Below are 15,984 nucleotides of genomic sequence, written 5' to 3' on the forward strand. Positions count from 1 at the left end.
TTGAAAGCTTAACTGTTCTTTCATGAGCAGCAAAACATAGGACATAATGAAATATAAGTGCTATGTAAAGATAGATTCTCTCATTTAACAACTAGCTGCCATAAAAATAAATTATACTGTATGACTCAGGGAAGTTGTTAATAATTCTACTTTATTTACATTATGCTTAGAAAGCAACATAGCTTAATGAGATCAGATAGTAAGCTAGTGGTGTATCTTGGAGTCATAACATTTTTAAGCTCTGCCAAAACCGAAGGCAGGTTGAATGTGGGTAGTTTTTACTGATAGTATTTTCAAAAGAGGAAATGAATAAGGCCCTGCTCCATAAAGAAATTATATGTTCATTTCCTAAGAAAGAATATTAAGTACACACAAATTATTGAGCTGCTTTGAGAGGATACAAACCTTTGAAATAATATAAATGGAGAAAGCTCAAGAAACACAGAAACACAGTGGTATTTTTATTCAAGAACTATGAATAATAATAATACAAACCTATAGAAAACTCATAACAACAAGTAACCAAGTATCCCCAAACTCATGTGGTTATGTTCTAAGCAGATGAACAGTGTTTAGAATTCCAGTTCTCTACAAAGTAAAGTTTGTCCCAATTCCGTGAACTGTTTGGATGGTAATGAAGTGGGCCATACACAGGCTTTCATTTTTATGATTCAGAAGCACTAAACTTCTTAACCTTAGAATGGCCAGTTGATTTTTTTTTTAAATAAATGATATATTCAAATAGAGAATACTCTTTTTGCGTGCACATTTTATTAAGGACAGGACTGATGGGTAACAAAGATGGAAACTTCTCATTATCTTAATGAAAAAAATACAGGAGTAAAAGTTATTGACTGCAATTTTAGTTGCCACAAACATGGCTAGCTCTAAGATAAAACATTTCCTGAGCATCATCCCCCATCCAGCATGGTAGAATATCTAGTAGTAGATTTTTTTGCAGCATATTTGTTTTTTGTTACTTCAAAAGTGACTTAGCTTTTCTTCTCCTCTCTTCCTACACACAACTTTTGCAAAGTGCCAAAAAAGAAGAAATCTCCAAACACCCACTTTGCCAAGTTAGTAAGAAGAACGGCTGTGAAATATAGAAATTAGCTGCTTTATACCAGAAAAACACTTCAGCTATGTACACGCATCTGCCACATCAGGCATATGCACTTTTGCCAAGGGAAAGGTACAGCATGTACATTTGGCTTTACAAAAACAAACACATTTCAAAACAGGACAAGGTCAATAAGAAAAACATTTTACAAAGCTTATTGCTAATGAGTGTGGAGATGGCATGATATTTTGTCCTTCTATCCAAAAAATGACAGTGTTTCAAGGGGTTGAGGAAATGTCCATAAAGTATATTAAATTAGATCTAGATCTAGTAATGAAAGGCATTGCATGCCTTGAAGATGCTGTTCCCAGATGAGTCTAAGTTAACAAATGTGTTGCTGTAAGATGTATGCATACATCACTAAGCCATATTATTTTTCAGTTCCTTCTATGAAACTAATTCCTGCTAAAGGAGCAAAATATCAGGACAGTCAATCCTTATCTTGCTAGTAATTACAGATAGACATCCCAAAGAAATAAATTCACAGGGTTGTCTCTCCTATGCTGTGGGAAGTAGAGTCTGTTACAGTTGTTACTGCTGCATAACAATCACCCCAAAAGGGCTGCTCCATTTGGTCTCTCTGGCGGGGTAGTTTGGGCTTCCTCACAGCATGGCAGCCCCAGGGCAGTCTGACTGAGTCAGGACTCCACAGGAGAGTTCCACGAAGCAAGGCGATGCTTATAACACTTTTTCTGAGCTAGCCTCAGTAGTCATGCACAATTCCACTGCATTTTATTGATTGTAAGTGAATCACAAACTTACCTACATTTAAGGGAAGGAAAATTAGACTCCAGTTCTTAGTGCGGGAATGGCAAGGCTTAGAAGATGTTGTGGAACCACAGATATTGTGATCGTCATCTTTGGAAAATACCATCTACCACAGTGGCTTTACACCGAAGTTTTCTTTGTCAAACTGGTGATGTGACATTTTGAGTAAAAAGAAATGTATCCTTTGTTAGTAGATGACTAGAAAAGAATTATCATGGTAAAAAAATAAAAACAATAATAAAAGAATCCTACTAGCATCTTGGCTTCTTGGTGCAAGATCTTATGTATCAGCCAGTGGTACTTCCACCCCATGGAAATTCCAGTAATTTCCCACACTGTCAGTAGGTCTTTGTTATGTTTTCATCCTTGGGCTTGCCAGAAAGTCTGGAATTACACCTTTAGTTGAAACAGAGTTACTTTTATTACAAAGTGCCAGAAACAGTGGGAAAAACAGCAAAGGAGACACCATTTGGCTTAGTTAGTTGAGAAAAGAAGAGAAAACAATGCCAACATTGAACTGACAAAAGGGATAGGCTATTTCATGTCTTATAATTTCACTTGGTTTCATTTTGCCTCCTATGTAGCAAAGAGGAACGCTCATGGCTTGCCTTACAGAGCAACAGTGAAGCAAAGCTAAGAAAAATATTTGCAAAGCAATTTTCAAATATATGGTTTATTTAGATGCCAAATGGGAGGTGCAATTATGGTAATTGGATTGACTTGCTTGCATGTTCATGGTGAGGCCTTTGTGTTTGGAAAGTGATACCAAAGATGCATCACCCACACCCTTGCTTAGAATCTTTTATTTTCCCTGGTGCGGATGGAGTTCTGGTGAGTCACCCACATCCTATGTGGTCTTCTCCAACAGTGGAACGTCCTTGCTTGATGGCTCACAGAGGTACCTCTGCTAAAAGGAATAAAGTTCACTAGGTTTTCTACTAATAACAAATTACAACCAAGTGAGAAAAACTAGCCTGAACACAAAGATCTGCAAATACCTCCTAGATAAATATCCTTTGGAATCTGCTGTAAACTCTTGAGAATCTGCAGTAAATAGGCACTCGCAGTTTTAAAAGTAGAACTGAGAACATGGCGGTACAAGGAGAATTTTTGGTCGCCAGGCACCAGAAGCTTACTTCAAAAGGGTAACCCAAAAGGACAAAGAATTTTCACTACTGGGAGTCAGGGCAAGTTCATCATCTGCAAAAGGATGTCCATAGCCCAGTGAAAGGGCCAGCTCGCTGATTTCACAGCATGGCAGAATGTCTGGGTTGGGCGCCCCTCATAAAGAACGGGAGGACAGACAAACAGAAGCCCATCTAAGCACATTCTTCTGAGATGGACATCACTCCCAAATTCCAGCTCTCTGGGATATTTAAGGCCTGCTTATTTCGAGGCTCCAGGGGCAGGTTTTAGTTGCGGTCAGCGCCATGCTACCAGGGCAGGAAAAGTAATAGCTCTCGGTGCTTAGATGAAGATGACCATTTATCTTTGACGCTTGCATCTTCCTTTCCATTAGGTAATTCTTGATGCTTAAGATACTGGGAAGGAATCAAACACCAACCGTTTCAAAAAGCAGATTAGAAATATAGCAATTATTGCCTGGATAAAGAAAGAAAAAAAGTTTCTAATAATCCTTCAAGTCAAATTATTTACTTGCAAGAGACTCACCTGTATGGCAGGCACAGCTTGATGCTTTTGTAAAGTCCTCTAACTTCCTTCTAAAAGAAGCCGTGTTTAAGTAATCATCCATTTATACCATTTATACCGGCAGATAACTGCACACCAAGCAACACTTTGTACTTCTCTGAGAAAATGTGAAAGAAACAGATTTTCCTAAAATGGGATTTCAGTGATATTTTGGGTTAAACACAGTGCTTCTATTGTTTTTGTAATTTAGAGTCTTTACTACCAGTGAGCAAAGAAAAGCAATGATTGCAGAGACTTTTGTAAGGCAGATAATACAGATGCTATTTCACACTCTCGTGTTTTTCCTAGTGAATATCCTCCACTGGACTAATTAATCTTGGGAAGAATTTCAACTCTGTGCACTACACTGTTGGAAATTCAGTGTAGGAACAAGTAAGCTACCCTGTAAATAAATAATATTGCATGGATTCAGATTCATTAAGGAGACATAACCTCAGACTGAAAAGACTGAGTTACTCCAAATAGAAAATTGATATAATACTTCATACTTTGAAACCAAAACTCTGTCTAACTTCTGTGTAGCAATTGCTCGCTGTGGTTTCTCAATGTGCGCTTTGTATAAACAGATTAACTTTGCTCTCTGAGTGTTTCCTAAGAGCCCGAAAAGAGCCTGCAAACTAAGAATTAAGTACTGTTTCTGCCCATCCTTCAAAACCCAGTAAACTCTTTTCCAAGCTCAGCACCTACCATTGGAAATTTACCAAGCAGTAGCCCTCTTCTTCTTTGCCAACAGATGTGAAGATGCCAAGAGGTCCCTCAGATGTTTGAGTTTCTGGGTCTCGTGGGGGCACCAGGAAGGGGAGAGAAAATGATTTCGGAATTCCAAAGGTCACTGCTGAATGAAAATTGCCCACATATCGAAAAAAATTCAGATGTGATTATTGGAAAGTCTGGCAATCAGACGAGAAGAACTAGTTGGTCTAGAATTTCATTTTTACCTTAAAAAAAAAAAAGGAATAAAAGGTATGTCAGAGAGAAATAATTATCATGCTCCTCAGCCTTAGGGCCATAACAATTGACAAGTTCAAACAAAAAATGGAAGAAATCGTTACTTCTACCAAAAGTGATCAACTGTGAACCTTCATCCCTATAAAAGACTTATTTCTGAAAATGAATCTAAGAATTTATTTTAAGTGACCAAAGAAAGAGGGAAAATGAGAGTCTTTTTTAGGCTTATATACTAATGTAAAAACTATGATATATATGAGAATTTTTTTAAAACACTGATTGCATCTGACAACCATTTTCTTGAAATTATTTTATTCTAAGAACAGCTTTTTCATTCTAACGTATCTCTGCACATTCCTTACCCAAAGGTGTTGGAACGCTCTGTATGGTGAGGCTAACACTATCGTATGGGCAGAAAGATGCACTTTCTGCATGCAATAATCTTGACTATGACATGTCCCAGCCTCTGCCTGGTAATCCCTGTATTTCTTTATTCCGAGTTGTTCAGTAGGCAACCTAGAGCCGCTTGGAGTAGGGGAAGGCACAAGGGCTCCATCAGCAGTGTCAGCTCGGGTCAGGTGCTTCCTTTATTTATTCATTTGTTCACGTAATAAGTTACAAAGGAGCATAGGCTGGGACAGGTTGTGCGTGGGTGCTGTAGTTAGAGATACTCTAACCTCACAGAGCTCTTACTTAGGTCGCTTCTCTTCAGTGGGCTTGGTTCTAGAAGAGACGCACAGGAGGGCCCCTAACTGAGTGCTGCTGCTGGCGAGGGGTGAGGGGTGAGGTCAGGAAGAGCTCCCTGGAAGGTGTGAAGACCGGATCACGTGGAGTTAGCCAGTGGAAGGGCAGGGAGGAGCTATGGAATAAGTGCTTTAGCCAAAGGCAGCACTGTATGTAAAAGCCCAGAGGACTTGAACCCCACAGACGTTTTAGGTGGCCTTTCAGTCACAAATGTATGTTTTCAGACAAAGGAGGATTCAGAGTTTTGTGAGCACTAGAATTTTTGGAGACAAAATGCACAGATGGTTAATTAATCTATAGTAGCTGTCAATGGTTCCCTTTGGTTTTTCCCTTTTTAGTTTAAAATGGAAAAGCACACAGGCAGAGGGCTAAGGCTTTGCTTTGAGTGACAAATAGAAACTTCCTAATTCATACAAGCGTCCTTGAAGCTAGTGAAGATGCACGCCCAGGCTTTGCCCAAGCCCGGTGCGTCTTCTAAAATAAATGTAGAGTGATGCTTCTAAACTTTAATGTACATAAAAATCGCCTGGGGATCTTGTTAAAATATGGATTCTGATTCAGTAAATCCAGGTGGGCCTGAAGGTCTCCATTTAAAGCTCCCAGGTGATGTTGATGGTCCAAGGACCCTACTCTACATAGTAGGGTCTTAAAGCATTGAACAAAGGTCCAATTCGGTGACAGCAGTTTCCTGAACGTTTCAGTATTTTGAATAATTTGCTTAAAATACATTCTCTCATTCTCTCTCTTCCTTTCAGTCTCTCTCTCTCTCACACACACATACACACACGTATACATACATAGCCAACTGGTGTAACATAGTTTAAGTTCACCCATTCATTCTGTTGTCTATATACAATTGTATTACAACTGACCAACGCATTGAGAATGGATGATAGAAGGAACTGCTTCTCCACGGAGTGTAGCCCTTTACTAAGGGCCTTTTTGGTATAGGGCAAGTTACATACTTAAGGAGTGATTTCAGGCCCCAATGTCAGCAACTATTCTAGCTGTTATTAGCAGTCTTAAAAATGGGTTAAACAAATATCCTTCCCACTATCAACTTTTTAAATGAGTTTATGCAATTTCCCCCCCAGTACAATATAGTACACTCAAGTGAAATGTCAAAGCAGCAATTCAAATATAATATTGGTTGCCTCCCAAATCTAGGTAAGTCTCACGAGTGGTATGCCTCCTTCTTCATGGAGAGAAGTGTAAGGTGTGTCACTGTGTCTCTTCTTCAGGAGGGCTATACCGACTTGCTCCAGAACACTGGACTCACAGAACCTTCTCTATAGGCCAGGCTCCCGAACTTTCCTGAGGTCTATTCCCTGCTCTGGCACACATGTCTTATTGAGGCTTTTGGGGTGCTTTTTTTTCCTGCTCATTAGGTCCAGTTAGTATAATGTCACCAGTTGATGGACCAATGTGATATTCTGTGAGATAACAATTCAATCACGGTCCCTCCAAGGGCTGTTTGGAGATACCAGGAAATTTAAAGCAATCAACCTTGCCTTTGTTGGTCCAAATATTCCATCCCAATTGTCACCACCCTACTCCTTCCAAACTAGTCTCTTATCTTAGCAAAAGATACCAGGTGGCCTGGCACATTTACATGAATAACAGTCTCAACTTTTACAATCGGTCCTTGGTCCAATTCTCATTCACATCAGCCCTGGAGTCACATGAGATAAGGAAATTTATAAGGCATCATAGAGGCTTTCTTGTTCTCCACCAGTGCCTTGGGCTGGAAATTCAAGGTTTTATGCTTCTCTTTTTCGTTATGTACATTTTTCAGATAATTCACAAATAGCCATCCCACCCTATCATCTTGTGATCACCATTGTCACCATAACAACAATAGTCACTTCATTTGCCAGCACCTTGATGTCCACTTTCCCTCAATGCCACCACTGATATAAACTGAGTCATCATGAGGTCGCTGTATACCATGGAACACCAGTATTGACTGCCTTCCTTGCAAAGAGGTTTCCTGTGCACTCTTCAAATAGGAGCAACCCAGTCCCAGAATCCCATTTTGAGGATCTAATTGACAAATCCTGTACCTGGTACCAATTACTATCTCAGTTGGAGTTCCAGCAGGAGTAGACAGCACATTCACAAGGTCTAAAAATAATTTAAAATGAGTCTATTCCAGTTGTCTTATGAGATGCCCATCCATCTGTGTTGGCTAGAAAAAGCCTTTATTTTCTTCTATGATGTAGTATTATTCTTTACATAAACGTTTTATAAACCATCTGATATTCACCTTTGTATATCATATAGATTTTATTTTTCCATGGACTCAGCCAGTTTTTCCCTCAACCCCTGCTAAAAATCCATTATTTCTCCCCTGATTTGCAGTGCCACTTTTATCATAGTTTGAATTCCTATATATACATGTGTCAACTTCTAGGCTCTGTATTTTATTCCATAGCTCTATCTGTATGCTGCAACACTGTTTTTATTATTCTGGCCTTATATTATGCCTTAATATCTGGTAAGCTCCTCATTAACCCTATATTCTTCCATATGTACTTTAGATTCAGTTAAGGTCCTCAAACAATACAATGTGCCCAATTACCAATATATGTCTTTAAACTGCCATCTGACAGCACAAGTCTGTTTACCTTCAGGACCTTTGTTTTGCTGAACAAAATGTGCAAATCAAAGACAAACTGAACTGCTCATTTGGCATTTGTGATTTTCCTTATCTACTCTTGCCCGCAAGGACTCCATCTTTCCTTTCAATAAATATTGACCAGACATTGAAAGAATATTGACTTAGAAGAGGATATCAAATTTATAGCCTAGTTCTCATGCCTATTTGACTAAATCTGGCCCTGTCTAAATCTGTGGCTCTAATTTTGGTCTCTTTTCTGGGTAATAGACTTGGCTATCAACTGTATTTATATGTTTTCCCCATGGATATCTACCTGGCATCTGGAGTGTAAAGCCTCCAAATCTAAGTCATAATGTTCTCCTTCAACTCTGCTAGTTTTCCTATGGCCTCTATGTTGTGTAATGGCCTCAGAGAGACCCGGAAGTCACCCTCTATACCCCCACTACCCCATGTCCCACAGAATACAAATCAAAAGAGTCATTTTATCCTAATTATTTCAATCTTGGAAATGTTTCCTGCCCCTGATCTCTTCCTGGCTCCATTGCCACTTTCCTGTTTGAGGCCTTCATTATTTCTTGTCTGAGCTTTGCTAAAAAATGTCTACTTTGTCTCTCCAACTCCATTTTTATATTTCTAAACCAGCCTTCATTCTGTTGCAGTGTCTTCTAAAGCATCTCTGGTCACGTGATTCAACCTTTTGATGGGTCCCATTATTTAAATAATAAAGTTCTACTTCCTTAGTAGAGTACCCAAGACACTATAATCTGAACCAACTTACCAGTTCAACTGCTTTGCTGCCACACACCCTTTGTCATGGATCCTTTATTCCTGGTACGCCCATATATTTATTCATCTTCCAATACAAAGCGTGTTTTCTATCTTGTTTTTGTCATATTAGTCTCTGTCTGCAATGTCTCCCCCTCCTATTTTATTGTCAAAAGTCCACACATCCTTCAGGTTCAAATTGATTTCTCTCCAGGGAACCATCTTAGGTATCCCCAACTGTGATGGACAAGTTTCGTACTTTGTGACATCCATGGCTCTGAAACATCCCCAAGTTGTGAATGCTTCTCCTTAGATTTTGATGTTGTTTTGTCTTTGTCTTTATTTTTGCTTCCAATTTCAGTTCTTGTCATAGAGCACAATTAGAATCTGGAGAAAACAGAAGTCCTTGTAATTTAAGGATCTTATATGACTACAGCATTTGCTTTTTAAGAATTCCCCCCAAATACCTTGTAGATCCCTGAGTGTTCAGAGCCCACAGTTTAAAATTGCTGATTGAATATCTTAATTCAGCTTTATGGAAGAAACATAACATTTGTTTTTCTCCGACAATGGGAGGTCTGAGTGGGTTTACTCTTTAGTGGTTGACAAGGTACCTCTTTACTAAATTTCCTGAATCTTGACAAAGGGACTCTCTCTTAGTAGTGGTTAAATGAAATCCAACCAGAAAATTTAACAGAAGTAAGTTACCCAGTTACCCATCCTTCAGTTACCCAGATATAATGATTCCACAGATGTGGTTTCAATTTTTCCACCCTGAGCCCATATTAATTGTAGAATACATAAGCACAATCTTATTAATGAGAGAAATTTCAAATAATACTATTACCTCACATGTTCTTTGCAACAGCCGTATGGAATAGATATTATTAGGTGGAAGCTTGTGAAATGGACCTTTATAAGGTAAAAAACTGTTGATACCAGCAATGGCATGAGGTTTAAACTTTATTATTAATATCTCCATTTTATAGCAGAGAAGCCTGAAGTTTACAGAGCTGCAAAGTGGCAGGACCAGACCTGGAATCTAGGAACCTACAGGTGTTCAACTCCAAAGCCTTGGTCTTCTTCACCATGCTATATTGCCAGGTGAGGAAGGCATTTAGGATGAGAAAAGGTTGCATACCTTTTTTGTTTTTGTTTGTGACTTATTGGCACAGAAGAGAGATGGGAGGCATTTCTGTGTTGTAGTCATATTTATGACTCATAAAGACAGATCCAAACTTGTACAACCAAATGCTTTCTAGCTTCCTCCCCTATAAGCTCTGACGGTGTTAAATAAACAATGGTGTTATAGCTCTTGATCTACAGGGTATGAAATTGTTTAAGACATAGATGGCGGCAGTTTTAAATATGTACTGCATTAAGCTTCCAGCACTTCGACTAGCTGGATAGTCTCGTATGTTGCTATTAGGTTGTAAGCGGCTCAAGCACACGAAAACCTGTCACTTTGAAATCTCTCTGCCATAAATAAGTTGTTACTGACACTGAGGACAGCAGTATCAGTCTGGAAGTGGTGGTAGCCCAACTACAGATAGAAATGTCGCTGCCTACATAGAGCAATCAAAAGAGCTGGGTGCACAGGGTCTAATAATGCTCCCGATTGGAGTATACGTCACTGTGCTGATTTCGTCTTCCGTTTTGGAGGTTGCCCTTCTTTCCTTCTTCCTTCCTTCCTTCCTTCCTTCCTTCCTTCCTTCCTTCCTTCCTTCCTTCCTTCCTTCCTTCCTTCCTTCCTTCCTTCCTCCCTCCCTCCCTCCCTCCCTCCCTCCCTTCCTTCCTTCCTTCCTTCCTTCCTTTCTCCCTCCTTCCCTTCCTCCCTCTCTCCCTCCCTTTCTTTCTTCCTTTCTTAGTTTGCTGGCTTTGCTTTGTAGCTATTGTCAAACCCCTCTACCTTCATACCAGTTCTACCGGAATAAGGACAGTTGATTTAGACACCAGAAGTCTGATAGGACATAGGAGGTCATTCATTGGGAACCAAGGGGCCTGTTTAAATAGTGGTGGCCATGCAAATTGGTGTTTCTGCTGAGCAGGTTCTGAAAGAAATTAAATTGAACTGAATAGAAACTAAGCTACAGGAGACTTTTACTTTGAGGAAGAATTGAAAGCATGCATTCCCATCTGGTACCAGATGTTTTTGTGTGTCTACCTGTTGTATGAAACTAATAAACACGTATGATAGGGCTATACAGATTGGTTGGAGGGTGAGTTTGTGGGAATAGCATTGTTGGCAGGGAGGGAGAGTGTTTCGTTTATCTTCAATGTTTTTTTAGACAACATGAAGTGACTTTGTGATTTACCTTTTATCTTCATCCTCCTTGTACATGTCTCCCTAATCCAATAAGGTAGCCTGAGACCAAGGGAAAAAGGCAATGGGTGGAAGCCTTCATTGGTACAAGGATTCTTGTATGAAATATGATGCTATTTCATATATAGCATCAAGACAATCTCTGCATTGGATTAGCTAATGAAAGAGAGGAAAACAAGAGACAGTTAAAAAGTTTTCACTGGATATATGACCCCTTCCTTTCGATTCATTATGAAATATGCATAGAAGAATGTTTATAATATAAATGTGGAATACAAAGAACAATACAATGGACAGTCATACACTTACACCCTGCTTAAGAAATAGAACATAACAATACCACAGAAATTCCCTATTTTGCCTACTTTGACCTAATCCCACCACCTCTTCCCTCACAGAGGTAACCACTATCCTGAATATTATGTGACTAATTTTCTTGCTTTCCTTTATAGTTATGTTACATACATCTGTATCCTTAAATAATATATCATATAATTTTGTCAGCTTCTGAACTTCATATCAACCGAGTCCTACCTACATATATCATCTTGTGACTTCTTTTTTTAACTCAACACTATTATTATTATTATTTAAATGGACAGGCTCTGGGAATCGAACCCAGGTCTCTGGCATGGCAGGTGAGAATTCTGTCACTGGGCCACCATTGCACCACCCTCAATATTATGTTTTTGAGATGAATCTGTGTGGTTGCAAATAGCTAAGGTATGGATTTTTAGTGTTATATAGTATTCTCTTGTTTGACTCAATTTTTAATCCATTCTTCTATTGATGGATATTTGGATTGTCTCTTTTTTTTTAATATTAAAAGCAATGTGACTATAAACATTCATGTTCTCCGAATTCCTCAGACACGTGCAGAAGTTGTTCAAATGAATATTCCTAGGAGTTATTCCTAGGAATTCCTGTGTAATAAAACTCGTAGGAATTGCTGGGTTATAAAATATGCACAGCTTAACTTTGACTAGGTAGTGACAAATCTTTTCTATACTGTTTGTATCATTTTACATTCCTACCAGCAGCTTATGCGAGTTGCTGTTGTTCCATGTCTTCACCAACATTTGGTGGTATCATAGTCTAGTTTTCACTAATCTGTCTGGTATGAAATGGAATCTCATTGTGGACTTAATTTGCATTTTCTTGATTGGTAATGTTGTTGAGTTGCTTTTCATATATTTGTGAGTCATTCCTATTTCTTCTTTTCTCAAGTTCCAGTTCATGTCTTTTGCCCATTTTTCTTTTGGACTGTTTATTTTATCCTAATTGTTTTATATTTTGGATATTATTCTTTGTTGGTTACATGCTTTACAACGTCTTGCCTATTTGTGTTTTCACTTTCTTTATGGCTTCTTTTGATGAACAGTGTTTCTTGATTTTAATATAGTAAAAACGTATCATTGTTTCCTAATTTAGGGTTTGAATTTTTCTGAAGTATAAAGATATTCTGTATCCTGAAGAACTTGATCAATATTAAATTGACTTTTGTGCATTGTGTGAGGTACAATAACTATTGTCCCAGCACCATTTATTTCATAGAATCTTCTTTCTTCAGTTTTCTTTAGTGCCAACTCTGTGGAAGAGTCCACCTATGCATGCATCCATTTCTGGACTCCTATTTTATTTTGTTTATCAATTTGTCTATCCCTCTGTCTATATTACACTGTAATAATTTCTGCAGCTTTATAATCTTAAGATTGATTTGTTAATATTTTGTTTAGAATTTTTTCACCTGCACTCATGAGTGAGATTGGTTTATAATTTTCCTTTCCATTTTCTGTCCTTCTTTGCTATCAGGATTATATTAATTTTATAAAACATTTTGGGAGAGTGTTCACTCTTTTCTCTATTCTCTGAAAATTTTATTTGAAATTGGTAAGATCTATTCTTTGAATTTTTAAAAAAAGTTTCCTTCAAAATAGTTTGGCTCTAAAAAATCTCCTTGTAGGAAGATTTCCCTTTTTGCTACTGATCTGATTTCTTTAATGGTTATAGTAGCACTTCTCAACTTTTTCATATTATAGCACATATAGGAGATGAATATTACTTTGTCAACACACTGGGAAAACTGGAGGGAATTTGGGATTGTCATAAATCTATTAAACATTCAATATAATTAATTTAAACAACTATACGTAAAATAAAAGGAAAAAATAGGGAATATCTAAATATTAAATTTTATGTTAATATGACATGAAGCTATTAAAACAAATTTTTCTTAATAAAATGTTTTCAAACTGTTTAATCAGATTTTCCTATTGCTTGAAATGGCAATATGCAATGCCTGATCAAGATTTTAAAATTATAATTTCTTAAAATTCTTGATAATCATTGTCAACAAGAAATTTTGTATGTACAATTTAATGATGAAAACATTTCAACTGTTTTTACAACTGTATTATTATTTTGTCCTTTATTTAATCAAGGTGACATAAATGCTTGAAAGTAAATAGAGGAGTTAACATGATTTTAAAAAGACACAATCTTTTTCAAATGAGGAAGCATTATCTAAAACAATAAGGAAGGAGATGGTCAACATACATACCAATAAGTTTACTGGTCTGATAAGACAAAGAATCTTTGTCATCTAGACAGATTACTCAGATGGTTAAAAACTTTTTATAACTTCTCACTAAGAGCAAACAAATAATCCAAGAAAACATCCATTTTTGCAACAGTATTATTCAAAGATTCTAATGGCTATTGATTTTCTTTACTGACAACTGTAATATTCAACCTTTGACTAATTTTGTGGGAACATAAAGGGATTTCTAATTCAATGAACTTTCCCCTAATTTGTAGACTGCTCGGGCATTATTAGAGCAGTTACTCTAAAAGCATACTAGTGATGTGCCACTAAAAGAGCACATGAGCCATATATGGACAGAAATACCCTCTACGTGTGAAGACCGATGAGAGGAACCCATGGAGATTTGTCTCCAGTATCTCTGCCCAGTTTTCTGGCTTTCAAACCCAGAGAGGCTGCATCTTGGTTTTCATGCAACGCTCCTTGGGTCCGTGGCTCACCATCTCCTCCACAGTGCCACATGTTTATTTATTGTCCACAATGGTCAGACTGCAGTTGGCTAATGAAATAGAAGTCTGATTTGTAGAGGTCTGATGGCTGCACTTAGTGGGTCCAGGCAAATGGTGAGGGCGCAATGACATTTAGAGGGCTTGCCCTCTGCAAGGACTGTGGGCTCACCATCAGCCCCGGTCTGCCGGCACAGCCCTCCCCAGAGTCCTGGAAGAGGCTGGGTCGAGAAGAGGTGTTAGCTGTGGGCCTAGCTGATCACCCTGGGGGCAGAGGGGTCCTGACCTTGGTGGGGAAGCTCAGCTCTTGGCCAGCAAGCCTCAGGAAGCACCCCTAGTGCAAAAGCCACCCTTAGGGCTTGCTTACGTCTGTGGACTCTTGCTTTCTTGTCTCTCGCCTCTGAAGGACTATCTTACATCCCCATCAGATTAACCACACATTAACATATATATATATAAATGTATATATATTTAGAAATAAGTAATAAAGTTTATTAAAAAAGACAAGTTTATTAAAAAGAGACAGCACACATTAGAGAGGTTAATGTGGGTGTGACTAAGGGAGGGACGCGCTGAGTGGAGCCGGCCAGATTGTTTTATAGGAAAGTTTTGTTGGTAGCAGGTTTCCATAGTAACCTTTGAATACGAGGTGTCATCTTCGTTCTAGGAGGAGAGAACTAGCAGAATCCATGGTTTGTTGTCACATACCCAAAATTTGTCTTTGGGCAAATGGTTAACAATCTTTATGACCCTGTGTTTCCTATTATTAACCAAGAGATTGCTTTGGACCCAAAATTTTATGAAAAAGACAAGTTTATTAAAAAGAGAGAGTACACATTAGAGAGGTTAACGTGGGTGTGCCCAAGGGAGGGACATGCCTAAAATATTTTCTTCAGCATATTTAGTTGTGCTTTACTGGAAGGTTTTCCATGAACATTTAGCCCGTCACTGGAGGCGGGGTGGAATGAGGCTGACTTTTCTTTTCATTATGATCCGGGTCTTCACGTGTTGCCCTTCCTCACTGGATGATATTAATATATTTGCTTGCTAAAGCATAAGAAGGTTATATTTTGGGGGGGGAGGGGGCTGCATGGTTCAGGAATTGAACCTGGGTCTCCCGCATGAAAGGCAGGCATTCTAACCACTCAACCACCCGTACACCCTTGACTTATCTTTTAATGACCACATTTTCAGAACTTTAAGCAAGGACATATGGTCTGGCAATTATTATTATGTATTTAGGGAAAAAAGATAGAATCTTTGAAATGTGAATTCATAAGGTTGGCTAATGGTTCGGTTTCTGACATTGGACCTGGCCTATCACTATTTTACTAGCAATCTGACATGATCAAGTTGTGGATATCCCTTACCTTCAACATCCTCATCTGTAAAATAATATTGCCTGCATTGTAGAGGTGTGGTGATAATTGAATGAAATAATCCATATGAAGCACTTGTCCCAGTGTCTGGCATATAACAGTGTCTCCACAGATGTTAGCCACTGTTGCCATCATTAGGTGCTGATAGAGTATTCCCTCCAGCGCGCTGTTCTTTCCAACTAATTTGAGAAATCAATGAAAGCCAAGGTGAAAATAGAGGAAAGCCTACTTCATGCTAAGATACCATACAGTATTTGAATTTAACAGTGGTTCTGAGAGCTTCAATTAAGAGTGTTTAGAAGGACAGTTACAGGTATACAACAGGGTCTGCACACTAACTTCTTAGGTGGGGAAACTTCTGGTATTGTGGAGGTATAATCCATGGAAAAGGAGCAGAAATGAGTTATCAGAAGGTGAACATGTACAATTATTATTCTCATTTTATGGATGAAGAACCTTGCTTGAAGGAGGATGTGTAATTTGTCTTAGGGCACAGGTATTAAATAGGGAAGACTTGGATCAGTTCTCTTGCAATATAGACCCTCAACCCTTAGACCCA

Source organism: Tamandua tetradactyla, chromosome 1 (assembly GCF_023851605.1).
Source record: "Tamandua tetradactyla isolate mTamTet1 chromosome 1, mTamTet1.pri, whole genome shotgun sequence".
Lineage (NCBI taxonomy): Eukaryota > Metazoa > Chordata > Mammalia > Pilosa > Myrmecophagidae > Tamandua > Tamandua tetradactyla.